Source organism: Calonectris borealis, chromosome W (assembly GCF_964195595.1).
Source record: "Calonectris borealis chromosome W, bCalBor7.hap1.2, whole genome shotgun sequence".
NCBI lineage: Eukaryota > Metazoa > Chordata > Aves > Procellariiformes > Procellariidae > Calonectris > Calonectris borealis.
Window position 1 is genome coordinate 46,841,732 of NC_134351.1, and position 26,921 is coordinate 46,868,652.

The 26,921-nt window shown below is 42.0% G+C and overlaps 1 pseudogene; it reads right to left on the reverse strand.

Moving 5' to 3' along the window:
- Window positions 1-25,216, reverse strand: LOC142075047 (G kinase-anchoring protein 1-like; annotated as a pseudogene).
- Between the last annotated feature and the right edge of the window lie 1,705 nt (window positions 25,217-26,921).

Consider the following 26,921-nt stretch of genomic DNA (forward strand, 5'->3'; position numbering starts at 1 on the left):
TCAGATTCTGAATGCCTTTTCCCTTTTTTCCCACCCTGTGAGAGAATTAAAAAAAATGTGTAGCTGATATTTTGTTAATTCTGCCTGCAATAGTTTCACTTTGGATCTTTCTTGCTCTAATGCAGCATGAAGTGTAGTTACCTAAAAACATATAGAATGTTAATTTATATGCTTTACATCCACAAGTTTACCAAATCAAAATAGTTCTCTGTTAGTATTGTGTTGGACAAACAGGCAATACATGCTGACTTCAAGAAAGATTAACACTATGATTGTGCATGAACTGAAAGTACAAGTAAAATATTGCATAATGACAATTATTTCCCAAGCAACATTCATTGGTTTACCTCTGTAATGTTATATGAAAGCTACAAAGTTAGAAACTCTTACAAGTTTTGGACTCTGCATTAATTCCTGCCATAGAGCACTTAACTGATATAATATTATGCAATACAGATTATATTATTACATCACCCTCAAAAATTAGTAGTGTTCTACAATATTAGGTTTGTGCAAGTTAAGGACTTAAAACTAATAGTCACTGCAAACCAAAACTAAACACAAAAATGTTGCATGTTCTCTACTACAGTGGCTTATTAACAGTTATGTCCATAAATAATTAATTGCTCAGTTAAGTTGGTAAACCAGACATTTTCAAACTTGAGACTAGAAAGCAAAAAAAGGGAAAGCAGCACCTTCTTCTGCACTATCTTTCTGAGTTTCCTAAGCTTGGGTTACCAAACGATGATATTCTTAAAGTGCTGTTGAGGGCAAAATCCTTTCAGGCATGCTGAAGTATGTCTTTCCAGAAATAGCTCTAAATGTACAATGGTGGAAATTTACATAATACACATCTTCTGACACATAGTGCCTGGCTAAGGATGAAATGTAACATTTTTTGCTTGTTAGTCAACCCATCCGTGTGTGCCCCAATAAATTGCATCTTTGAAACAGTCATGAAATTTTATATTAAGAAATCCTTGCTTACCTGTAAGGTCAGTTCATTTTTGATACTTTGCGATTCATCAACCTGTAGGAGTATTTCTGCTTTGTCTTTCACTACAGAGAGAGAAAGAAACTGAGTGTGAGGATTTTTCTAGATTTACATCTCTTCGTCTGCAACAGCACTGTGATATTGCTCTATTTCACTGTTTTAAAATAACTCCCGTTTTCACTGAGAGAACAGTAGATGTTAATTAAAAAACAACTATTAGTTTACCTGTGCCATTAGTAACAGCTTGAAAAGTTCTGAAGAGTAATCCCCAATGTAGTGAGGGACTAATTTGTGCCAGAGTTTAGCACTAGTGACTAAAGTAAACAATGTGCAATTCATACGGCCTAAGGCTTCAACCTTGTTTTTTATCTATGGAAATGTAACCGGTAGGTAAGGAAGTGTAAGTAAAATTTTAACTACAGGATATTCTGTAACAAAAGATAAGGAAATGTCTCAAGACACAGACAAAAAGGGTGCCTGGAGGCTGCGAGAGCAAATCAGAAGAAGAGAAGACCCCAGACTCCGCAAACAGGACTGGATGAGCAGAAGTGCCATCAGGAAATCAAGTGACCTATAGAGATTATAAAATCCAGTAATAATTGACAGACGGGGTTCCTCTTCAGAGGCACCCAGCTCGAGCTGTAACTACTATTGCATATTAAACATAGTAGAAGAAGGAACTCTTTCTGATTCTTTTATTAAAGTGGAACCTAGGGACAGGCCCTGTTGAGGTGGCGTCCGCATAATTCCTACAACACCCAACCTTGCTCTAGCTTCCCCATAGTTAACCCTGTAGGCAGCATGGATTTTAGAGACATCCATTGTGAACAAAATCCATCAGAAAACTGAATCCTGGCCATGGGTCAAGATTTCGGGACTGTAAACTTCATGTATGAGTTCAGACATAGCTATGGAAACTTATACTAGTATTAAATATTTACTAAAATAAGGATGTTTAAACTTTCTATTTAGTTAACATCTATGAAATATCTATGGATAACTTAAAATTCCCAATATGCAGAAACTAAGGTTTTTCAAGGCTCAGTTCTGCCATGAACTGTCTTTCCCCCAAATAGAGAATATTTCTAAATCTGTAGAAGATTAGACTTGGTAAAACCACAGAATTACTATTTTATAGTACATTACCGTTCCACAAACATAGGGGGGGAACCCCCCAAAAAAACAACCTTAAGCAAGAACTTCACCTTTTTCCTTTCAAAATGAAAATATTTCATCTTGGCTCAGAGATTGACCTGAAGTAATAAAGTTCCAACAAGTTAAAATTTTGCAGTGCTCAATGACATTGTGAACATTTGGACTGGCTTAGCCATAGCTTGTTTGTAAACATATTTTAAACAACAAAAATTCAGCTCTTTTTTTAGTCCAAAAATTTAGTCCAGAGAAGAAACTACATTTAAGAACTAAATTAAAAACTTGAAAAGCAAAGGCAATTTTATAAACGCATTTAGTATGCCTGGTCTCATAGACAACTTCATCATGCAAGATGAGGAATATTAAAGGATAACTACAGGTAACAAGTATAAAGATACCAGGAAATTTACTTATATATTATATATTCAATCTTTGACACCAAGCTCTGAATTCTAAAAACTATGAATACTGTTACAACAAAAGAAAGTTATCACACAGTTACATACATAATACTATTTGAATATTAGCTTAGTTGGCCCTATTCGTTGTATGGCAAAAGACTTGCTTAGGTGTAGTATTACATTTCCAACAGTTCGAAGCACAGCTTTGAACTAAACAGCTTCCTTGAGGGTCTGAACAGAGATTATGGTAAGATCAGTCCAGAAGAAATCAAATCACTAGTAAAGGAAAGTCTACTTTAACTGCTCAGTCATGTTTTAGGCACAATGATTATTGGAATTAATCAGTTGCATTTTAATATCATTCTTTGAAAGTTAATTATATAATAACAGAAATGCAGTATTGTGTGGTCCAAATTGCGTATTTCACTAGAGTCACTGCATATTAATAACTTCCTAGTTCTTTATATTTGTCACTGTATCAACTTATTTTTAAAAAGCTGCTTTGAAAGTGCTTTCCAGCTTTTTAAAAGAACTTTCAAGTTTCCCTGACAAAACTCTACTTACTTTCGCCTTCTTGTAGCATCTTCAGAAGTTGTGCATTTCTTGCTTTTACTTCTTTATACTTTGCCTGGTATTAAAGAGATTGAATTATTAGATATATACCCTATAAAAGAAGTATTCTATAAAATGAGCATGACTGAAATGTTACAAAGTTGAAAATTATTACTTCTGCAGAGAATCTGATGTCTGTGTCTTAAACCACAGCAAAGAAATGAATGTACCACAGGAGAAATGGGTTAATAACTGACAGTCTAGAAATTAATGCAAGCATAAGGCTTAGGGCAAGCTTTTTATATATATATATATAAAAAAAATTAAAAAATGTCAGTGCATTGATAGTGCAAGAACCGCCATTCAGATCTGCCTACTACATCAAGGGCTTTACGATTTCTCCTCTGAAAAAAATATTCAGACAGCACACAATGATTTTAATGCACTTTCTGGATACTGTGATAATTTAAATGGTTTATATTTCTTGGCAACTAGTAGAAGTCCCCCACTTTCTTTCCTTTTAGACTCTTTACAGTTTTCTACTCAGGAACCTATTTTTGTTTGTTTTTTTTCCAACCTATCTGATATCTACATACTTTCTTCATAAGGCAGCCTTTTCCTTAATTGGCCATCAATGTCAATTCTAGCCATGTATCTTAACTGTATACTTATTTTTCCTGTCACAAGCCTCTTCGTGTATAGTTTGCTCTTGTTGGTTCTTGAAAGAGCTTTTTTCATAATAAAGAAGCTGCCACCTTTCACTTATAATATATCACCCCAGTCCCTAATTAATTTTTACTCCATTCAGAAAGTTAAACAGTTATTGTTTACCCTCCAACCCACTGTAAACAGGAAAAGGCTATAGTACAGATCAGTGGAATGCCCAGTTTCTTAACATCATGGAACCATGCACACATATGCATACACACGCATCACATTTCGCCACTGCCACCCCCCCCAAAAAAAGGATCTTTAAAAACAGAGCAACTTTCCAACTCCAGTGTACCAAAACACTGTATCACTGCCACAAACAATAAATGTCAATATTTACAGGAACTAGAAGGAAATGAAATTGCATTTTAATAGATGCAGTATTTAATACTTCAAAAAAATTACATTTTAGCAAGGCCTTTGATGGCCACCTAGAACTGTATTAGGCTCTCTGGAAAAGTTTATAAAGTCAAACAGCTATATAAACAATCATCACCTTGCCAATATCTTTATGCATTATGTTTATTCTGCCAAGTGCAATCAAGTGCTAATTGTGGTAAATATAAATTATTTTATACTTCCAAAATTTCATTTGGGGAGTCCAACTCTAGTACATAGTAAATATAGCTGTTAACAAAGTTCACATCTCTATATAGCAAAACTGTGATATTTATTAATGAGCAAATCTATTTCCTGGTGTGTTTGAGCATATGTTGAATCTGATCTCCAGCCTTGCTTGTATGTAATAGGAGAAGGTAAAACAGAATACAGGGTTCCATTACTGTTACACTGCAGCTTTAAAGGACTCCTCTTAAATGTGACAGAATATACATTGTTCTCTTTAAGAACTTCAAATAGTAGACCAAATATACAAAATCCCCCAACAGTATATCATTCTTAAATGCAAGAAAAGCTTCTTAGAATCTTAGGAAAAAAATAGGTTGGAGAAGACCCATGGAGGTCTAACTTCCTGCTCAAAGCAGAGCTAATTTACAAGTCAGATCAGGTTGTTCAAGGTCTTGCTGAGTCCTAGATCAAGTCTTTGCTTTTTCCTGACAGTGAACAAAATAGCAACACTAGGAAACAACTAGTGGGTGGATATGCCAGATACAAAGTTTATTCCTGGATTTTTTGTCTTGATACTTTAATTACTTTTAGATGCTTAACTTACCAAGAAAGACCACTTCATGTGGTACTGCAGGAATAACTTTGTTCTAGAAAGGAAATAATCTGTAGCCAATCTAAAGCATCCCTACAGATTAGTCACATTTTAATAAATACTTTGTTCCAAATGTATAAAAAGGTTAAATTTACTACTTGAAGGTATTATCAGCTACATACCTCCCACTGAATTGTTATATTTTTCAATTGCTGAATTTCTGCATCTTTCTTTTCAAGTTTGCACTTTAGTCATTCTATTTTTCCATCTTTCGAAACACTCTCCTATAAACAAGCAAGTATCATTTCTTAATAACTCAGTCATGTGAATTTTATTCTCAGGAAAGGAAACTTGAAACATTTCAGATGTCAGCTAAAGAAACAAAAATAACATATTCTTTCCGATTTGTTTAAAAAAGGAGAAAGAGAGACCAAACCACTAAAACCACATTAAAATTTCAGTTTCAATAAACATATCACTACAGTTGTCAGAAAGCTTCACTGGTGTGACATATGACAGTATTAACTAATATACCTATTTGTATCATAAGTAATAAAATATCTTCAGGAAACTGTGTGATGTAAGTGTACAATAAATAAGTTGTGCACATCTTAATGTCAATACAGTTACCATCTTTAAGATTTGTTTATATGAGATTTCTTTAAAATCATTATTTTTAGTCTTGAAGTTCTGAAACACGAAAAATAGAGGATATTAAAGGATGAAAAGTGTCATTGTAAAAGGATCACTAGGAAGCCCAAGAGCTCTTTGCTTATACACTGGGGGAGGTGGCTGGGGGAGAGGGGTGCATGTCCAATAGGCAAGCTCTGAGCACACCTTGACTTTCTCAAGACTCTAAGATTCAAGGTAATTTAACTGATTCTGCCTTTAATGCATTTCACATAAACATGAGCATTAGCGCTCTCTTTTCCTCCCCCTCCCCCCATTTGCCTTAGTCTTAAAAAGTTATACACAGACTCTATAAAATTTATATTCCTAAAATAGTGGTAATGATGTAATAAGCCTGTACATGATCAACAAGTGATAAGGGCTCCTCCACGTGAAGCTTCCTTCTCCCACAGCAGGACCTCACCGCTAAATGGCTAAGACACTTGACTTCAGTAGGGTAATCCCCGAGTACACATATATATACCATGCAACATCCCCCAATAAAAATAATGCAGCTTTAGATAGATAAAACAGTGCAGATGTAAATCACCCTACAGTCTTATGCTCTTGGCACACTCATAGGAAGAGGAAGAGATGAGCTTGGAGCATTTCAAGCTGAGAATGAACATGTCAAATTTTATTTCAAGTCATTTAACAACTAGACCACATAGAAGCTTGACACAATTCGGGCAACAAGATTGTGGACAATAAAACAAGTTATCACTAAAACTGTTGATGACAATATTAAATAGATATAACAAAGCATAGCAGATATAAAAAGTTCATGGTTCCTTGTTGTAGTGATCCTGACCAGAAGACCACTGTACATTGAGGAGTTAGTGATCCACATAACAGTTAACCTGAGTAGTCCCAGGCCTGTGCTGTATATAGGGCTTGGCCTTCAGGCCTGTGTTGTGCTACGCATAGCCCTTGGCTGCAGGATAACCTCAGCCAGCTCATTCTAACAGAGGAGCCTGCGGGCATCTCCCACTTGGTACCGGCAATTATGCCACCTGCATGGCTTTGCCTTTATCTAGGAGTGCAGCAAGAATTGTTTTCTTGTAAGAAAATCCTATAATAGCTTGAATGACCAAAAGGGGGGAAACCTGGGAATCTGTTCTATGGACAGGGTCTGCACAGCCTGCTGTGCTTGGATCAGAGGCCTGTTCGATGCTATGCCACCTGGGGTTCCCACCATCTAAAGGGATGTAACATTATCTATGCTATTCTCTTCTTGCAGTGTTAGTTCTAATAAAAAGCATTTTTAAATGATGCCTTAGAGAGTCCAAGTGCCTTTCTTACTGGGATCATAACAGAGCAGCACCTCCTGGTGCAAAACATTTGGTGTGGTCAGCAGATCCCAGTGAGAAATGCCTTTCTATAGAAAGAACAACGAGTAAGAGAGAAACCTTGTGCCTGGCTGGCCCCACACACAGCCATGAAGGGTATTTGCAAGGCATTTGACCCAGGCAGTTTCCCCAATGCATTGGGAAACTGAGAAGGAATGCCCTACCCCAGCTGAAGTATTATGTTTTCTTAGAAAACAGGGGCTAGGGAAAGGAAAAGTCAAGGAAAATTTGCACCATCTTTGGTTGTTACTAACATGCTTCAAATGAACATGGGGGTGTCTAGAGCTGATGCAAAAAACTACAAGCTGTAGGCACAGCTCTGCACAGCAGCCCCTGGGCAGCAAATGGCAGTGCAGGCGCCCACAGTGCAACCCGGGAAGGGCACCACTGAGGTACGAGTTATTTGCCAGAAGGATGAATGGTGAGACGAGGATCCTTGTTCCTCTGGTGAGGACAAGTGGACAGAAGGGTCGGAGGATGTGTGGCAACAGCATTTCCCTCTGGCCATTAGTGATTCACAAAGCAAAGGGGTCCCCCAGGGGACACTCCAGCACACTATCTCAGTGCGCAATTTTATACAGCCTAAGTTGCAAGGTTTAACAAAAACATATCAGCAAAAGCCAGGAGAAAGGCTGGCACACTGGCTATTGTGAATATTGGACTTTGGAGGAGATAATGTACATTTAAATCCTAAAGAATTAAAGTGCTTGGATGTCATCTCGCAAAACCCTATGATTACCCAGCAGCTGAGAGAAGCACAGGGTAATGTATCCCACTCCCTGTGGGTATGGCTCCAGGAAGCTTTAAAAGCAGAGTATCCCTCGCCTACTGATTAGGACAATAAAGCAGCATCCTGGAAAAGTATAGCTGAGGCTGGTCAGTATTTACAGGAAGTGGCCTCATGGCTGTGTTTGACACTGGCCTTTCTATATAAAGTTTATTTCAGAGTCATGACTCCCTTACTGTCTAATCAGTGGAATGGTGGGAAGATAGAAAAAAAAGTCATTTTCCCCAAGAGCCTTCATGTTTATGGAATATCAACATTGCACTCTAACAGTGATCATGCCCATGTCAACTATTTCACTAAACTTTTATTCTAGCAAAGTAAAAGTTAACACAGAATTTGTCAGAAGAATATTTACAGTCCACACTGTACCTCCATTCTTTATGCTCAGTCCCTTGTGACTGCAGAAAACTGTTTGAAATGTAGCTGTACTACAAAAAAATCTACTCTCCAACCTTGAATCTCATGATAGCATTTAGTTTTCGTTTTGGTTTGTTTTTTTTTTCCATAAAGAGGGATATAAAATGTCTTCAGAACTGTAACATAACTATCATGTTACAACTTTGGTATTACTCTAAAGTTCCTTTTAAAATAAAAGAATCCCAAGGCAACTTTTACAGGAGTGTAGCCTATATGTCAGTAAGATATGAATAAAAATCAACTGTTTATAATTGAGCTTACTTTGTCTGACCATTTTACCACCCAATAGTTAGACTGTACAATTCTCTTATTTGCCTGAAATGATTGCTTTATAGCGTGCAGAATACAAGAAGTACTGAACAAAGTAAACCTGCATCTTAAAAGTAATTCTGAAGCTAATTAGCTCAGGAAATTTTCAAAAGGATTATCAGGTCATTACTCCACTGCTAGGACAATCATTCAGAAGCCTAGAAAGTTAAGAACTTGGCTATACTGTTTAAGGAGGCACATATACAAAAGCATTAGCAACAATCAAAACCCAAGGACAGCATCCAAATATTAATCATTTGTCAATATAGCTTTCTGTATTTCTTCTTAATTAAACAGAAAGCAGTTCAATACAATCTTTTTTGGCGAGACATAAGTTGAAGATATCTCTGTAAAAGAAAATAACATCCTAGTAGCTCGCAGCATAGAAGTTCAGTAACTTCACAAAACACTTTGTAACTCCAGTTGGTATCGCTTATTTGCGGTTTTCCTTGAAAAAAAGTCTGTTCAAAGTTAAATACTCTCAAGGGCATCTTCAAGCATACCAGGATAGCCCAAACTGTATTATCCACAGTGAATTGAGATGTCTGAGGATCTATGTGAATGAGTTATATGGAAAAGAAAACACGAATCTGTAGCAGACAATAATTTAAAAGGAATCTAGAAAAAAAGCGCACTGAAATATTTCTTTAAGCATCACCCAATAAATGCACTAAAATAAATTATTTGTCCATCTCTACTATTTTTGTCTAAAATAGTTAAAATACTGCAAATAATTCAAAACATTCATATGCAGCATCATACAAGAAAAATAGCTATACATTCTTCAGTAATTCAGCATTTTAAATATTCCTTTTTAATAGAGTGAAGAACCAAAATGACTAGTTTTAAATGCAAGTATTCTTCCTAACTGACATCATAGGGACAACAAACTATTCCATCTGTTTAAGTTAAAGATTGTTTTACTCTTTTGGATCGAGTGCATTTCTTATGTAATTTCTGTTTATGGTAGCTTTGGCAGAAACACACTAAATGCATTATATTAGCCTTCATACAGGCACAGGCAGTCTTTGCTTTATCTCTGCTGTATTCTTCAAGCATTCATGAACCTTACTAACAATTATATTATTACCAAAACCAAGTTCTAACAATGAAACAATTAAAAGTTCTAACCTCTAAAACAGAGGTTCTTACACTGATAGAGCTATCCTAAAGGATAGTCAGCTTTCAGAGTTCAAGTACTCTTGATTATCTAGAAAGGTACTAACAGAACTTACAAAGCCTGGTTTACTATGGATCTGTACTGTATATCCATACATCACTCCACCAAAACATCCCCAGCTTTGCTTCCACCACAGCTCTTCACCATCCTCCCATGGCAATACTTCTACTTCTTGTCCAAATTATATAAATCCCCACCACCATGACGCGCGGAAACAAGCTCTACAACTCGCAAAGAGTTATAAAGCAGGTATGTTTATTATGGCGCCAGGTGCAAGGGGGATCGCTCCTCCTGACTTGCACACCGGATCATGAAACAAGTATCCATTTATTACACAAAACATGCATATTCATTACGGTAGGTTGGGTTATTACAATTACTGGGCGCAACTATGATGTCATCCTCAGGTACTCAGTATCATAAATCTCCTCCTTCTGGCGCTTGCGCACTGCCATCAGGTGGTCGTCTGTTGGGGTCTTTTGGATGAAGGCTCACAGTCGTCTTCACCATGTATTTTCACCTTTGGCCAAGAATGCTGAGTTGGCTGAGTTCCAAATCGCAAAACCCAGTCTCAGCCAGATGACTGCTTCTTGTAGACAATGGAGTTCCTGTTATCTATGCAATTCTTGCTTGCACCCAGGTTGCAGTGTCTTGCCTTACTCTTCAGTGTGTTTACAACAGCATCTATCTTATCTAAGTTGCTAAGCTACAAATAGGTCGCGTTAACTTTTATCATCCTATTCTTCAATTCAAGTCTTTTTTCTTTTTCCTTTTGCAAATTCTTTTGCTATATAATGCCATTCCTGGTGAAGTATTTACCCTCTTCTACTTTTTGTCTTAGCCTGTGCCTCTTCCATTCTTCATAAGTGTTTCCGGTTTGTTTACACAGCCACATAAAGCACTGCAACATACAGCAAACTACTACTCCCAAAATAATGAGCATAATTACTGCTATAAAGAGCTGTTTGAGCCACGTGAAATTAGGTAACCAAGAAGTAAGCTTTTTCCAAAGTTCAAAAAGACCCAGTGAGGTATCATCCTGTGTTACCTCGTGTAACACCCTTGACTGTTGTCAGATTCACGTTATGTCTGTTTCAATCCTTTGTTCTTGATCTATATAGGAACAGCAACTTTGATTTATTACCAGGCAGACCCCTCCCTCCTTTGCCGTGATTAAATCTAAGGCCATACGATTTTGCAGGACCACCTTACTGAGGGATGATACTTCAGTTTGCAGTCCCAGGACAGCATCTATGGTAAGATTTTCAATCTTTTCCACAGTGGCTGAAATATTTACCATAGCCCTTTCTAATTCTCTTACTCCTAACTGGGGAAAGTACCATCTCACAAAACTATGGACAGCTGTTGGCCTCTCCGCGAGGGGATTAGTCGGGACCTCGCGTACCTTTCGCCAGTGTGTTCGTATAATTCCTGGTGGAGGATGTGAGTGTTTATATACTCTGTTCTGAGGAATTACATATCCTAAAGTACAGATCCCACTCCAATAATTGGGTAATGATTTCCTAGCACGCCCATCCCCACACAGCCACCAGATTCCTTGAGGGGTTGGACAGCTAGGCACTGAACTGACCGAACTGCTTTCCCATTGGATTGACTGATTATGATAGACTCCCTTTAGATATACTTTTAAGTCCCTCATTTTTGTTTCGTTTTGATAGTCTAAGTCACCCAAAGTGTCAATTGATGTTTTATCTTGCAAATTAATAATAGTTATGTTACTCGACCCAAAGTTTCCAAAGTGGGAGGCTTTAGTACATCCTCCAGCGCTCTTGTTTCTACAATTCTCAAAAAATATTTTCACTCCTTCATCCCAGAGTTGCAACTCAAATTTAGGCCTTTATTCCCTATTTGTCGCATTGGTTTTACATTTTAATTTAGATGCTTTTCCTTTTTTCCACATATGTACTTTAGTGGCTTCATAAAGTATGGACCAGTTAAAAACCGGAACTCCAAACATCGGTGTTTCTAAATTTCCTCTGGGAAGAGCTGTACAGATCCAGCAGTCCGAAAGATTCAGACTGTCTACTACCGATTTGGTCATTTGTATGTACGAATTTTGATCCCATGCACTTACGGTTTTCAACCATAGTCCTACTATACCCACGATCAATGTCCATCTCTTCGTTGAATGCGTAATTTCAAAGGTCCAGATGGTGTTGACTTCCATTGTGGTCGAGGGGCTTTCTTAACTCTAGTATGGTGTATCCACGATGCTTGTTCCTTAATCTTGACTGTCGTATGAGAGGTCAGCAACACCTGGAACGGACCTTCCCACTTTGGCTCCAGGGGTGAATCTACAAGAGATCTTACATATACATAGTCACCAGGTTCAATATTATGCACAGGCCCATTGAGGCCTCGGGCTCTAGTTCCCAAGACCAATTTCTCTGTTTCTCGAAGCCGTTTTTGTAGGCTTATTATATAATTGGCTAATATCTCATTTCCGATCTGAGTTGATGTTCCCGCCTGTACAATATAGGGCCTCCCATACATTATTTCAAAAGAACTTAGCCCTTCCTTAGTTCTGGGCTTAGTTCTTATTCTCAGGAATGCCAAGGGCAATGATTGGGGCCAAGATAAATTGGCCTCCTGTCCCAATTTTACAATTTGCAACTTAATCAGGTGGTTCATCTTTTCCACTTGACCACTTGATTGTGGATTATACGGGGTATGTAATTGCCAATCTATTCCCAAAAGCTTGCTAACTTGCTGAACGACTTTTGCAATAAAGTGAGGGCCCCGATCTGACGAGATTACCACGGGAACTCCAAATCTCGGTATTATCTCTTGCAATATTATTTTAGTCACCTCTTTAGCTTTATTAGTTCGGCAAGGGAAAGCTTCTGGCCATCCTGAAAAGGTGTCTGTCAAGACCAACAGATATTGAAACCCCCCTTTTCTTGGGAGTTCCGAGAAATCAATTTGCCATTGTTGTCCTGGGTAATTTCCTCTCCCTATTTGTCCAAATTGGGCCTTGGATCCTGTCTTAGGGTTATTTTGCAAACAAACCTCACACTGTAATGTTACCTGCTTAACAGTAGTATACAGGTTCCGAGCGACTATCAGTCGACTCAAGTATTTGTATAGGGCCTCTACTCCCCAATGGGTTTTTCTATGTTCTGCCATAACTACAGCCCATAACAATGCCAATGGTATTATTATTTTTCCTTGTGAAGTTTTTGCCCACCCATCTTTTTCTATCTCTCCCTCCAGGTCTTCATTTAATTTCTGATCTTCTTTAGAATACTTAGGTTCACCTTCAATTTGTATTTTACCATCTGGGATCAAAGACTGCACCTCTAAATCATTTTTCTCTGCCACCCTTTTGGCCTCGCAATCTGCCATAGCATTACCTAATTCTTGAGCGGTGTTTCCTCTCTGATGAGCTTTACAATGCATAATAGCCACCTTTTTGGGCAACAATACTGCTTTCAAGAGCCTAAGAATTTCTTCAGCATGTTTTATGTGTTTTCCTTGAGTAGACAGGAGTCCTCTCTCTTTCCATATAGCTCCATGAGCATGGACTACTCCAAAAGAATATTTAGAGTCTGTCCAGATGTTAATTCTCTTGCCTTTGGCTAGTTCCAGTGCTCGAGTTAGAGCTATGATTTCTGCTTTTTGTGCCGAGGTGTTTGGGGCAAAGGCTTTGGACTCTATTACCTGATCCGCAGTGGTTACCGCATATCCAGCTTTCCGGACGCCTTGTCGAACAAAGCTGCTTCCGTCGGTGTACCAGGAATCTTCAGCATCTTCCAGCGGCTCCTCTTTTAGGTCGGGTCGGCTGGAATAGACTGCTTCAATTGTTTCCAAGCAGTCATGTGATACTGGTTCCCCCGTGGTCCCTCTAAGGAAAGATGCTGGATTGACAATGTTAGTGACCACTATTTCCACATCATCCTGCTCCACCAGGATAGCTTGGTACTTGAGGAACCTCTGAGGTGAGAGCCAATGCCCTCCCTTTACCTCCAGTACCGCCGACACGGTGTGAGATACCAGTACTGTAATCTTTTGGCCCAATGTGAACTTACGTGCCTCTTGAATGTTTAACGCTACTGCAGCTACTGCCCTCAAGCAACTGGGCCAGCCCCTACTTACTTCATCAAGCTGTTTGGAAAAGTATGCCACTGCCCTCCAATATGGTCCTATATTCTGGGCCAAAATTCCCAAGGCTATTCCCTGTTTCTCATGCGAGAATAACCAAAAAGGTTTGGTGGTATTCGGTAGTCCCAAAGCTGGTGCCTTCATTAGTTCTTGTTTTAATCGATGGAATGCCTTGTCTGCTTCCCCGTTCCAACTAAGGTCTCTTGGGCTTGATTTTAAAAGCTCATAAAGCGGTTTCACCAAAAGCCCATCATTGTAAATCCATAGACGGCACCACCCTGTCATGCCTAAGAAGGTTCGGAGCTCTTTAACTGTTTGGGGCTTAGGAGTCTGACAGATGGCATCTTTTCTTGCAGCCCCGAGTGTCCGCTGTCCAGCCGTGATCTCATATCCGAGATAGGTCACCAGTTGTTGAGCTATCTGAGCTTTCTGTGGAGAGACCCGATAGCCATTTAGTCCAAGAAAGTTTAACAGGCTGACTGTCCATGATATACACAGTTCTTTTGTTTCAGTGGCTATCAATAGGTCATCCACATATTGTAATATTATTCCAACTCCGTGTGGTTGCTCCCATTGTTCTAGATCTTTGGCTAGCTGGTTACCGAAAAGTGTGGGGCTATTTTTAAACCCCTGTGGTAGCACAGTCCATGTTAACTGTGCCTTTCTTCCAGAGTCTGGATTCTCCCATTCAAATGCAAATAGCAGCTGGCTTTCTGGGCTCAAGGGTAAGCAAAAGAAGGCATCTTTCAGATCCAATACGGTAAACCAAACTAATTCAGGTACTAATTTGGTTAGTAATGTATATGGATTTGCCACAACAGGGTGCAGATCTTCGACAATTTTATTAATAGCCCTAAGGTCCTGTACTATTCGATAACTACCGTCTGGCTTCTTAACCAGTAGGATAGGAGTGTTATATTCTGATTCACACTCCATTAATAGCCCATACTTAATGAATCGGTCAATTATAGGTCGGATTCCTTCCCTATCTTCTGTTCTAAGGGGGTATTGTCTAATCCTTACAGGCCATGCCCCTTGCTTCAGTTTAACTATTATTGGAGAGGTATTTTTCGCCCTTCCTGGTATTTCTGAAGCCCATACTCCTGGATATACTTGGTTCTGGATTTCCTCAGGTACTCCTGAACCGACAGGAGTATTTATAAGGGCTAGACTCAAAATTTCAACAAGCCGATCATTTCCTACTCAGAACTCTATTTTTCCTTTCTCAAATCTTATTTCTGCCTCTAATTGTCCTAATAGATCTCGCCCTAATAGAGGTCTTGGCAAATTAGGCATATATAAAAATTTATATATGTATCCCCAATTGTTTCCCTAACTTAAACTTAAGAGGTTTTAAAAAATACACCTTCTCACTCTGACCAGTGGCTCCCCTTACCGTTACAAAATCATCATCTACAGGTGTCAAAGCTTGATTTAAAACCAAAAATGTGGCCCCAGTGTCGACCAGAAACTCCATACCCTGCTGTTGTTTCCCTAGCTCTAATGCCAATAAAAAAGGGACTTGAGGTGCTAAATTTATACTGCACTCCTTGTGCCATTCCGGATGGTTTCGCAAAGTGAAAAACATATCAGCATAAACAACCTCATCCCATTTTCCTTCCCTTCTTAGAAACAACATTAATTGTAGCAAAGTATTATAGTTCAAGGTTCCATTAAAGGGCCATTTTTCTTCATCCTCCAACTTACATAAGGGCCACCATCGATTACAATATTTTATCAAAGTTTTCCTACTCATGCTCCCACCTGGGGGTCCCCCTATATCTTCCAATGTGCTAAAATACAGCCCAAGGGGCTCTTTTTCACAATACCTCCACTCTGTTGACCCCCCATCCTGCTTGCCTGATTACAACAAATGTACTTCAATTATAAATTTTAAAGGTACAACTATTTTCAACATGTCGGTATGTCGAAGATATCTTTCTCAGAAACTCATACATATGTCATTTCATCCGCTTCATTCGTCTCTGGCCGCTCTCCTCGCGGAGAACACGGAACCACGGATCAGAACTCTGCACTCGCTTCACAGCGTCTCACACGTACAATGCAGACACTCAGTTACACAAAAGGGCCCGTTACGCTTCTCACTCACACCACAAACTGTACCAATTAGAATAATAATCCAGCTCACATATAACATAAATCGTTAACCGTAAACCGTTTGCCACAAGTCCACACAGATCAGTTTAAACCATAATACACGGTACCGGATTTTACAACAGATGACTATAATTATGGCAATGCCCCCTACAACTCCTAACACTACAGTTAGGAGACCCCAAGGCACTTGAGGATACCACCTTATGGGGACTCAAAACCCAAACCCCAGGGGCGAGCACCAATGCTCTTTACCTCGCGTAGGATGTCTCCTCACGACTTACAGGTATCCCCTTATTCCATTATAACATACCTGGTCCACTAAGAATGGTCCTTGTCTGTCCCTACGATGATCTGGGTGAGTGGGGAGTCCTCCCGAGAAATCTCGGGGGCGCCCAGAGGAGTCCCGTCCTCAGCAGGTCTCGCAGCCGGACAGAGAAGGTCCCACCTGGGTCACCAAATAGACGCGCGGAAACAAACTCTACAACTCGCAAAGAGTTATAAAGCAGGTATGTTTATTATGGCGCCGGGTGCAAGGGGGATCGCTCCTCCTAACTACAAGAGCATCTATCTTATCTAAGTTTCTAAGCTACATTAACTTTTATCATCCTATTCTTCAATTCAACCACACTCCAAATTTCACACCTAACCTACGAGGTGTGCAAGCAGCAGCAGGTACTGGCTCTAAGCTACAAATATACTGAACAGCCATTCACTAGACTTGACAGAAGAGGTAGTCTGACCGTCTACTGAAACCCTTTCTTTCTTCCTTTCTTTCTTTCTCCCCAGCCATCTCTCTTTATCCATGAGAATTAACTTCATAGAGTAACATATTTCAGGAAACCAAAGATAACAGAAAGCTGTACCTGCTCATCTCTTTGTCTCCACTCTTGCCAATTGTCTTCCTGAGAGTCTGACCTGGTTCCGGCTGGGACAGAGTTAACTTTCTTCCCAGTAGCTTGGGGGGTGTGCTGTGTTTTGGGTTTCGTGTGAAAGGAGCGTTGATGGCCCATTGATGATGGCCCATTGATGCTTTGGCTGTTGCTGGGTGGTGCCTGCACCGGGGGGGGGGGGGGGGGGGGTGGGGGGGGGGTGGGGAGCACAGCCGGGGTGGTTGACCCAGCTGGCCAACGGGGTATTCTACACCATGTGACATCATGCTCAGTATAAAAACAAGGTGGGGGGGGGGCTCACCCCCCCGTTCGTGACACGCGGTCAGCAGTCGGTGAGCAGTTGCATTGTGCATTGCCTGCTTTATATATTCTGTTATTGTTGTTGTTCTCATTGTTATTATCACTGTCCTACTTCAGTTTATTTCCATTATTAAACTGTTTTTATCTCAACCCGGGAGTTTTCCTACTTGTGCCCTCCCGACTCTCTCCCCCATCCCACCGGATGGTGGGGGGTGAGCGAGCGGCTGCGTGGGGTTTATTTGCTGGCTGGGGTTAAACCACGACAGTCCTTTTTGGCGCCCAACGTGGGGCAGCGAAGGGTTGAGATAACAACAGATTAATTAGAGCATATTAAGGAATTTATATCTCTTAACATATTAATTTGTTCTGTACCATGCTCTTGTTTTTGCTGTACCTGTTAAAGATTGGAGTTGGGTTTTGTAGTCTGCTGTACTCTGCCGTGATTAATGATGTTTTGCCTGGGAGATTTGTTACTAAAACGCTGGCATTGGGGGTTATTTGGTATTTGGGATTTGTAATGAAGCCGTTACTGTATTTCGGGTACCACCTCATGGAGACCATTAGCAATTATACCTTTTCCTCTGAGAGATTTTTTATGGAAGAAATAGAGAATGGCACCCTCACTACCTTCCTCTATGATGTCGTCTCCTTCGTTAAAATAACTTGTCAGTACCTTGAACATCCCTGGGTAGTTAAGATACATCTTTTGGTACTCCTTGGGAATATTGTTGTGGTTTTATCCAAGGTTAGTAAGCAATTTAAGAATGTCATCCAGAGATCTGCCCCAAGGGTGGATAGTTATGAGTGGCAGGGCAAGTGGGATAGCATGGGCAAATGCCTAGGACGGTGGGCACCCCCAGTGTTTTGGAACTTCACCCCTGAGCAAGTGCAGAATCCTGAAAAATTAGTAGAATATTTGGAAGAAGTATGCTGTCACCCTGGCCATTCTAGGGAGACACAAATCACTACAATGTGCTGGGGCCTGGCCCACGCCTACCGAGCCCTGTTTAACACCAGTCAGAACCCCCAAGGGGAAGAAAAGGTCTCTGCATCTGATGACAAAGCAACATCCCCTGTGGCTACCCCACCCCCCACGGCAAGCACAGCGGCTCCCCCACCCCCCAGGGCAGGCAAGGTAGCTACTCCGCCCCCTGCAGCAGGGAACCAACCCATGCCGGTATCAGTCGCCCCTATATAAAAAAGAAAATGCACAAGGAAATCACCTCATTTAGTAAGGGATGAAGATGAACCAGGGCCATCACGAGAACAGGAGGAGGAGGCAGAACCCGTAAATGAGATGGTAACCACCCGATCCCTATCCCTGGGTGAGCTGCGAGATATGCGAAAAGACTTCAGCCGTCGTCCAGGCGAGCACATTGTCACCTGGCTGCTCCGATGCTGGGATAACAGGGCCTGTAGCCTGGAATTAGAGGGTAGGGAAGCCAAGCAGCTGGGATCCCTTTCTAGGGAAGGGGACATTGACAAAGCGATTGGACAAGGGGCACAAGTCCTCAGCCTCTGGAGGCGACTCCTGTCAGGTGTGAAGGAAAGGTATCCCTTCAAGGAAGATGTTATATGCCACCCAGGCAAGTGGACCACCATGGAGAGAGGTATCCAGTACCTGAGGGAATTAGCCATGCTGGAGGTGATTTATGATGACCTTGTTGTCCGAAAAGTGGATTCGTGCCCGGCGTGCAAGTAACCAATTCCACATGCTCAGGAGAGATATTGTTTTATTCAGGCCTGGGTGCTCGGTGGACTTGCCACAAATCAAGCACACCTGGTCTAGTCACCTTTCTGTTTATATCCATGCTTCTCATACATATTTTAAATTTCTCTTTTACATATTCATTACATTTCCAAGAACTAATTATAATATTACATCATCTTAAACACATGCGCACTAAAGCCTTTAGGGTCTTCTTGAGGGTCTCGGGTGGTCTCTGGTGGTCGTCAGGGTAGTGAACTCTTCATGAACTTATTTCCTCTTTACCTTATAGGGTCGCAGTTTGTCCCTGAGCCATGCTTGGACCACGTTTGTTTATAGTTTCCAAGGTTATACTTCACTAGAGCCTAACAATGCTTCCAGGATACACAATTTAGACTAGTTACAATTCTACACACCTGCAAACACAACACCTGTTGGTTACCTGACTTCTAAGCACCAAGTCTTCATTGTTTAGAATTACAGAAGCGAGCAGTAGAATTACAGAGCAAGCAGTATGGAATAGTAGATACTGTACCTACTACATCAACCAGAACAATGAGCAGTTATCCAAAGACCCAGATGAAGTCAAATGCACCCGATCCATGTGGCGGAAGTTTATACGGAGCGCACCAGCGTCACATGCAAACTCATTGGCAATAATGACCTGGAAAGACAGAGAGGAACAAACAGTGGATGAATTGGATAGACAACTCCAGCAATATGAAGAAAGTCTCTCTTCCTCCCTACGGGCCTGTGTCTCTGCTGTGGAGAAACTGTCTCGGGAGGTCCAGCAACTCAAAGAGGATATGTCCTGCTCCCCACCTGCACGGGCCAGTATCTCAGCCATTAGGAGCAAGCATCCCTCTGCTAAAGAGAGGAGACATCGTGGTTACACACCCCGGGGCACCCTGTGGTTTTACCTGCGTGACCACGGAGAGGACATGAGGAAGTGGGATGGAAAACCTACCTCAATCCTACAGGCACGGGTACATGAGTTGCAAGGAAAAACAACCACAAAAGGGGGTTCTTCCAGGAAAACTGCTGCTCCAGTCTCCAGTGAGCAGTTCCCCAGACAGAGTAGAAGGGCTGATTCCACTTCCGACCTTAACAAAGGGACTTCTGATTCATTCTTACAAGAAGTGGGTAGCGAATGTGATGACCAGGACTAGAGGGGCCCTGCCTCCAGCCAGGTGGAGGAAAGGGACAACCGGGTTTACTGGACTGTGCGGATTCGATGGCCTGGCACATCAGACCCACAGGAGTATAAGGCTCGCGTAGACACCGGTGCACAGTGCACCCTGATGCCATCAAGCTATAAAGGGGCAGAACCCATTTGTATTTCTGGAGTGACAGGGGGATCCCAAGAGTTAACTGTATTGGAGGCTGAAGTGAGCCTAACCGGGAATGAGTGGCAGAAGCACCCCATTGTGACTGGCCCAGAGGCTCCGTGCATCCTTGGCATCGACTACCTCAGGAGAGGGTATTTCAAGGACCCAAAAGGGTACCGGTGGGCTTTTGGTATAGCTGCCCTGGAGACGGAGGAAATTAAACAGCTGTCCACCTTGCCTGGTCTCTCGGAGGATCCTTCTGTTGTGGGGTTGTTGAAGGTCCAAGAACAACAAGTACCAATCGCTACCACAACAGTGCACCGGCGGCAATATCGCACCAACCAAGACTCCCTGATTCACATCCATGAGCTGATTCGTCGACTGGAGAGCCAAGGAGTGATCAGCAAGACTCGCTCACCCTTCAACAGTCCCATATGGCCAGTGCGAAAGTCTAATGGAGAGTGGAGACTAACAGTAGACTACCGTGGCCTGAACGAAGTCACGCCGTCACTGAGTGCTGCCGTGCCGGACATGCTAGAACTCCAATACGAACTGGAGTCAAAGGCAGCCAAGTGGTACGCCACAATGGATATCGCTAATGCGTTCTTCTCAATCCCTTTGGCGGCAGAGTGCAGGCCACAGTTTGCTTTCACTTGGAGGGGCGTCCAGTACACCTGGAACCGACTGCCCCAGGGGTGGAAACACAGCCCTACCATTTGCCATGGACTGATTGTTGTGGTTTAACCTGGCAGGCAGCCAAATACCACGCAGCCGCTCACTCACTCCCCCCACCCCCTCAGCAGGACGGGGAGAGAATCGGAAGGGTAAGAGTGAGAAAAACTCGTGGGCTGAGATAAAGACAGTTTAATAGAACAGAAAAAGGGAAAATGATAATGATAATGATAAAATATACAAAATGAGTGATGCACAATGCAATTGCTCACCACCCGCGCTGACCGATAACCAAGTAGCGATCGCTACTTCCTGGAACACGCCTACCCTTCATATACTGAGCATGACATCACATGGTATGGAATACCCCATTAGCCAGCTGGGCTGGCTGTCCTGATTATGTTCCCTCCCACCTTGTGTACCTAGCTCAGTCAGTAGGCATGGGAGCTGTCCTTGGACTAGGAGGGCACTTAGCAACAACTGAAAACATCAGTGTGTTATCAACATTCTCCTCATACTAAATCCAAAACACAGCACTAGGAAGAAATTTAACCCTATCCCAGCCAAAACCATGACACTGATCCACACCGCACTGGAACAGGGTGAGGCTCCGGAACACCTCCAATACATTGATGACATCATTGTATGGGGCAGCACAGCAGAAGAAGCTTTTGAGAAAGGGGAGAGAATAGTCCAAATCCTTCTGAAGGCCGGCTTTGCCATAAAACGAAGGAAGGTCAAGGGACCTACACAGGAGATCCAGTTTTTAGGAATAAAATGGCAAGATGGACGTCGTCAGATCCCAATGGATGTGATCAACAAAATAACAGCCATGTCCCCACCAACTAGCAAAAAGGAAACACAAGCTTTCTTAGGCGTTGTGGGATTTTGGAGAATGCATATTCCAAATTACAGTCAGATCGTAAGCCCTCTCTATCAAGTGACCAGGAAGAAGAACGACTTCAAATGGGGCCCTGAGCAACGACAAGCCTTTGAACAAATTAAACGGGAGATAGTTCAGGCAGTAGCCCTTGGGCCAGTCCGGGCAGGACAAGATGTGAAGAATGTGCTCTACACCCCAGCCGGGGAGAATGGCCCTACCTGGAGCCTCTGGCAGAAAGCACCAGGGGAGACTCGAGGTCGACCCTTAGGGTTCTGGAGTCGGGGATACAGAGGATCCGAGGCCCGCTACACTCCAACTGAGAAGGAGATACTGGCAGCATATGAAGGGGTTCAAGCTGCTTCGGAAGTGGTTGGTACGGAAGCACAGCTCCTCCTGGCACCCCGACTGCCGGTGCTGGGCTGGATGTTCAAAGGGAGGGTCCCCTCTCCACATCATGCAACCGATGCTACGTGGAGTAAGTGGGTCGCACTGATCACACAACGGGCCCGAATCGGAAACCCCAGTCGCCCAGGAATCTTGGAAGTGATCACGAACTGGCCAGAAGGCAAAGATTTTGGAATATCCCCAGAGGAGGAGGTGACACGTGCTGAAGAGGCCCCACTGTATAACAAACTACCAGAAAATGAGAAGCAATATGCCCTGTTCACTGATGGGTCCTGTCGCCTTGTGGGAAAGCATCGGAGGTGGAAAGCTGCTGTATGGAGTCCTATACGACAAGTTGCAGAAACTGCTGCAGGAGAAGGTGAATCGAGCCAGTTTGCAGAGGTGAAAGCCATCCAGCTGGCCTTGGACATTGCCGAACGAGAAAAATGGCCAGTACTTTATCTCTATACTGACTCATGGATGGTGGCAAATGCCCTGTGGGGATGGTTGCAGCAGTGGAAGCAGAACAACTGGCAGCGCAGAGGCAAACCCATCTGGGCTGCTGCATTGTGGCAAGATATTGCTGCCCGGGTAGAGAACCTGACTGTAAAAGTACGTCACGTAGATGCTCACGTGCCCAAGAGTCGGGCCACTGAGGAACATCAAAACAACCAGCAGGTGGACCAGGCTGCTAAGATTGAAGTGGCCCAGGTGGATTTGGACTGGCAACGTAAAGGTGAATTATTTATCGCTCGGTGGGCCCGTGACACGTCAGGCCATCAAGGAAGAGATGCAACATATAGATGGGCTCGTGATCGAGGGGTGGACTTAACCATGGACGCTATTGCACAGGTTATCCACGAATGTGAAACATGCCCTGCAATCAAGCAAGCCAAGCGAGTAAAGCCTCTTTGGTATGGAGGACGATGGTTGAAATATAAATATGGGGAGGCCTGGCAGATTGATTATATCACACTCCCACAAACCTGACAAGGCAAGCGCTATGTGCTCACCATGGTGGAGGTAACCACAGGATGCCTGGAAACAACCACCAGGCAGTGGAACACTTTCCTGGGCCTTGAAAAGCAAGTCCTATGGCGACATGGCACCCCAGAAAGAATTGAGTCAGACAACGGGACTCATTTCCAAAACACCCTCATAGACACCTGGGCCAAAGAGCATGGCATTGAGTGGGTCTATCACATCCCCTGCCATGCACCAGCCTCTGGGAAAATTGAACGATACAACGAGCTGCTAAAGACTACGCTGAGGGCAATGGGTGGTGGGACATTCAAGCATTGGGATACACATTTAGCAAAAGCCACCTGGTTAGTCAATACCAGGGGATCTGTCACTCGATCTGGCCCTGCCCAATCCAAACCCTTACGTACTGTAGAGGGGGATAAAGTCCCTGTCGTGCATATGAGAAATATGCTGGGGAAGACAGTCTGGGTTACTCCTGCCTCTAGCAAGGGAAAACCCATTCGTGGGATTGCTTTTGCTCAGGGACCTGGGTGCACTTGGTGGGTGATGCGAAAGGATGGGGAAGTCCGGTGTGTACCTCAAGGGGATTTAATTTTGGATGAAAATAGCCAATGAACTGAATTGTATGTTGTTAGTTACTATATAATACTGTATGTCATCACTTCTATGGTTACCATATGCCATATTAACAGTATTACAGTAAGAATCACCCAGATTAATGTAGGATGAACTTCGATGAAACTGAGCAAGGTGCAACGATGATAGAACCGGACGAGCACCCAGAACTGGCCTCCGCATGCAACAGTCCAACACCACACACCATCTCTCCTGCCCTGAAAGACTGTTATGACAGATGGAACCCAAAGTCATGGACTAAATGAACTCAACGGACGTTTTAGAGGGATGGCCCATGGACTAAGGGAATGATATCTCTGTGTGTGCATATATCAAAAGGCAGGAAAAAGGAGCGGTGACTAAGTGGAATGTATGGGAAAATGTGAGACCTGGGCATGATGTAGGTGGTATAGAATAAGGGGTGGATATTGTCCTGGTTCTGGCTGGGACAGAGTTAACTTTCTTCCCAGTAGCTTGGGGGTGTGCTGTGTTTTGGGTTTCGTGTGAAAGGAGCGTTGATGGCCCATTGATGATGGCCCATTGATGCTTTGGCTGTTGCTGGGTGGTGCCTGCACCGGGAGGGGGGTAGGTGGGGGGGGCGGGGGGGGGTGGGGGGGTGGGGAGCACAGCCGGGGTGGTTGACCCAGCTGGCCAATGGGGTATTCTATACCATGTGACATCATGCTCTGTATAAAAACCAGGTGTGTGGGGGGGCTCGCCCCCTGTTCGTGACATGCGGTTGGCGGTCAGTGAGCAGTTTCATTGTGCATTGCCTGCTTTGTATATTCTGTTATTGTTGTTGTTCTCATTGTTATTATTACTGTTCTACTTTGTTTTATTTCAATTATTAAACTGTTTTTATCTCAACGCGGGAGTTTTCCTACTTGTGCCCTCCCGATTCTCTCCCCCATCCCACTGGAGGTGGGGGGTGAGCGAGCGGCTGCATGGGTTTTATTTGCTGGCTGGGGTTAAACCACGACAGAGTCCATCTGCCTTGTGGTGTGCAGTGTTTGTTCATGCTGAGATAGACAGCCTCCATGGGAGGATTTATGAGGAAACTTTTTAAAAGCAGGATTTCTGAGCTGAAAAACATAGTAAGTTATTTTTAATGAGAATGTTAACAGATATATAGAAACTGTCTTAAGACATTCAGACACACATGCCAATAGACATGCATATATTTTACCTTGTTCTGCAGTTTGGTCTACATTTTTGTTTAATCAGATATGGTACACACCAGAAGGTAAAATTTCTTTTGGACCTCCAGCCACATAACAAAGGAATCAAATAGTATATATACTTTGCCAGCTGAAAATCCCTTTACCTCATTAGCCTGACTACTGATGTTCTTTCTTCTTTCTCCTTTTCTCTCATTTCTTCTCATTTGTAGATCTTCCTCCTGAAGCCTGAGATTTACCAGCACCTCGGCCACTTCTGCCCTTTCCAGGCTCTGAATCAGTATCATTGTTCAGTTGTAGTAAGGCAAAACGAGATACCGTGGTAGGAACTGAACTGATTACAGCTGATGCCATTGCCATGTCTGAAATTCTACTGAGATGGCTTCTTTAATGATTAGGCTTCCTGGGAAAGCAGCACAGAAATAAGAATGGAAATACTATTTTACCAAACAATCAACGAATCAATAATTCATATCTGTTTAGCTGCAGCAGTTTTAGATCAGAAGGCATGAGACAGTATTAGTGTAAAAATTAACCAATAGTGTTATTTCTTTATATTTTAACCAACTACATTATGTATTATCTTAAATATCTGAACAAGAAGAACAAAAGGAAAGAATAATTTATAAAAACAAAAATTTGGGGACTTGAATACATTTGCTCCTGAGAGATTGCATTTAGCGGCGGGGGTGGAATAATCAAATAGAAACCTCTAAAACAAGATTGCTTCCATCTTCTGGGGGAAAAACTAAAATAAAAATAAAATAAAATTTTTAAAAACTGTAGCACTCCAAAACTGTTTCAGATGCAATCCCTGGAGCCTGATAAATACATGATTTGAGAAAGCAAGCAAGTAGATATTATGCAGAGGCAGAGACGACAACAGCCCACCTTTGGGTAGTATCATTTTGTTCCCAAGTCACTGGAAATTCAACAAGCAATTTTCTCCACAGGAAGGTGAGCCCAGCATTCTGGCTGGTACTGTTCTCAAACATTAAGCACCTATTCTTAGAGCAAAAGGCTGAGGGTGTGTTGGGAGCAGGGCAGAACTGAGAAACCATGGATCAAGGAAAAACAAGTCAAGAACACCTAAAACATCACAAATAAGCAGTACTTGTTATTCTCTTTAAGTGATGAAGCAATACGGTAAGTTTGGGTTTTCCTTTGTGTGTGTGGGTTTGTTTGTTTTTTTAAATATATTTTAATACTCAAGAACACTGTAGTTATCCTGCTTAGGAGCTTAGTTACAGCTGAGAGATGTTGTGCTACTACTACTCTGGAACATGCAATAAATTGAAACCCAAAACTCAAAAAAGGTTAAAGATACTTCTTTACCGGGGGGAACCATCAGAGACAAGTGCTCAGTCATGCTATTAAAAGAACTTACAACACCAGATATTACTTTTGGCACTGCATCAGTCATAAGACTTGAAGTTTGTAAACTCCCTATTGCATTCAGCTTAAGGAAAAAAAATTTTAAAAAGTCCACTCTGGTATGACTCTGTCAGCCAAAAGCTTGATATTTCTAGTGCTCTATGGACTAATTGTGATATATTTTGTTCTTAATATAAGAAATTAAATGGCACAACACAGTCTTTATTAAGTTCACAGCCATTAATGGTGTCAAATATTCTCAAATATTGGAAACCAATGGACTTATAACTCAAAGCTTTCAGCTGAGAAAATATGCTTGCTAGTCCTTTTACAAGATTTTTTTTTTCTTAAACAAGGAATTAAAAGTAATGTTGCTCTTTATTGTGATAGATATGAAGAGTATTAGAAAATTAGTATTGGCATTCTTGAGCTGAAAATATTCTAACTGTGCTTGAAGAGGCTGGGGGACGGGGTGGGCGGAAGGGGGGGAAATGGGTCAAAATTCCAGAAGGAAATTTTTTAATTCCACAGCTCAAATTATGATCTGAAAATTCATTTCAACCTTTATAGTGCTCTCAATTAAGAGTTTGGCAGTCTGAGAAATTTTATGAGTTGATAACAGTCAGTTGACCCAAACCTATCCACATAAACACAAGACAACTCCTCTCCTTACTATATAGAGAAC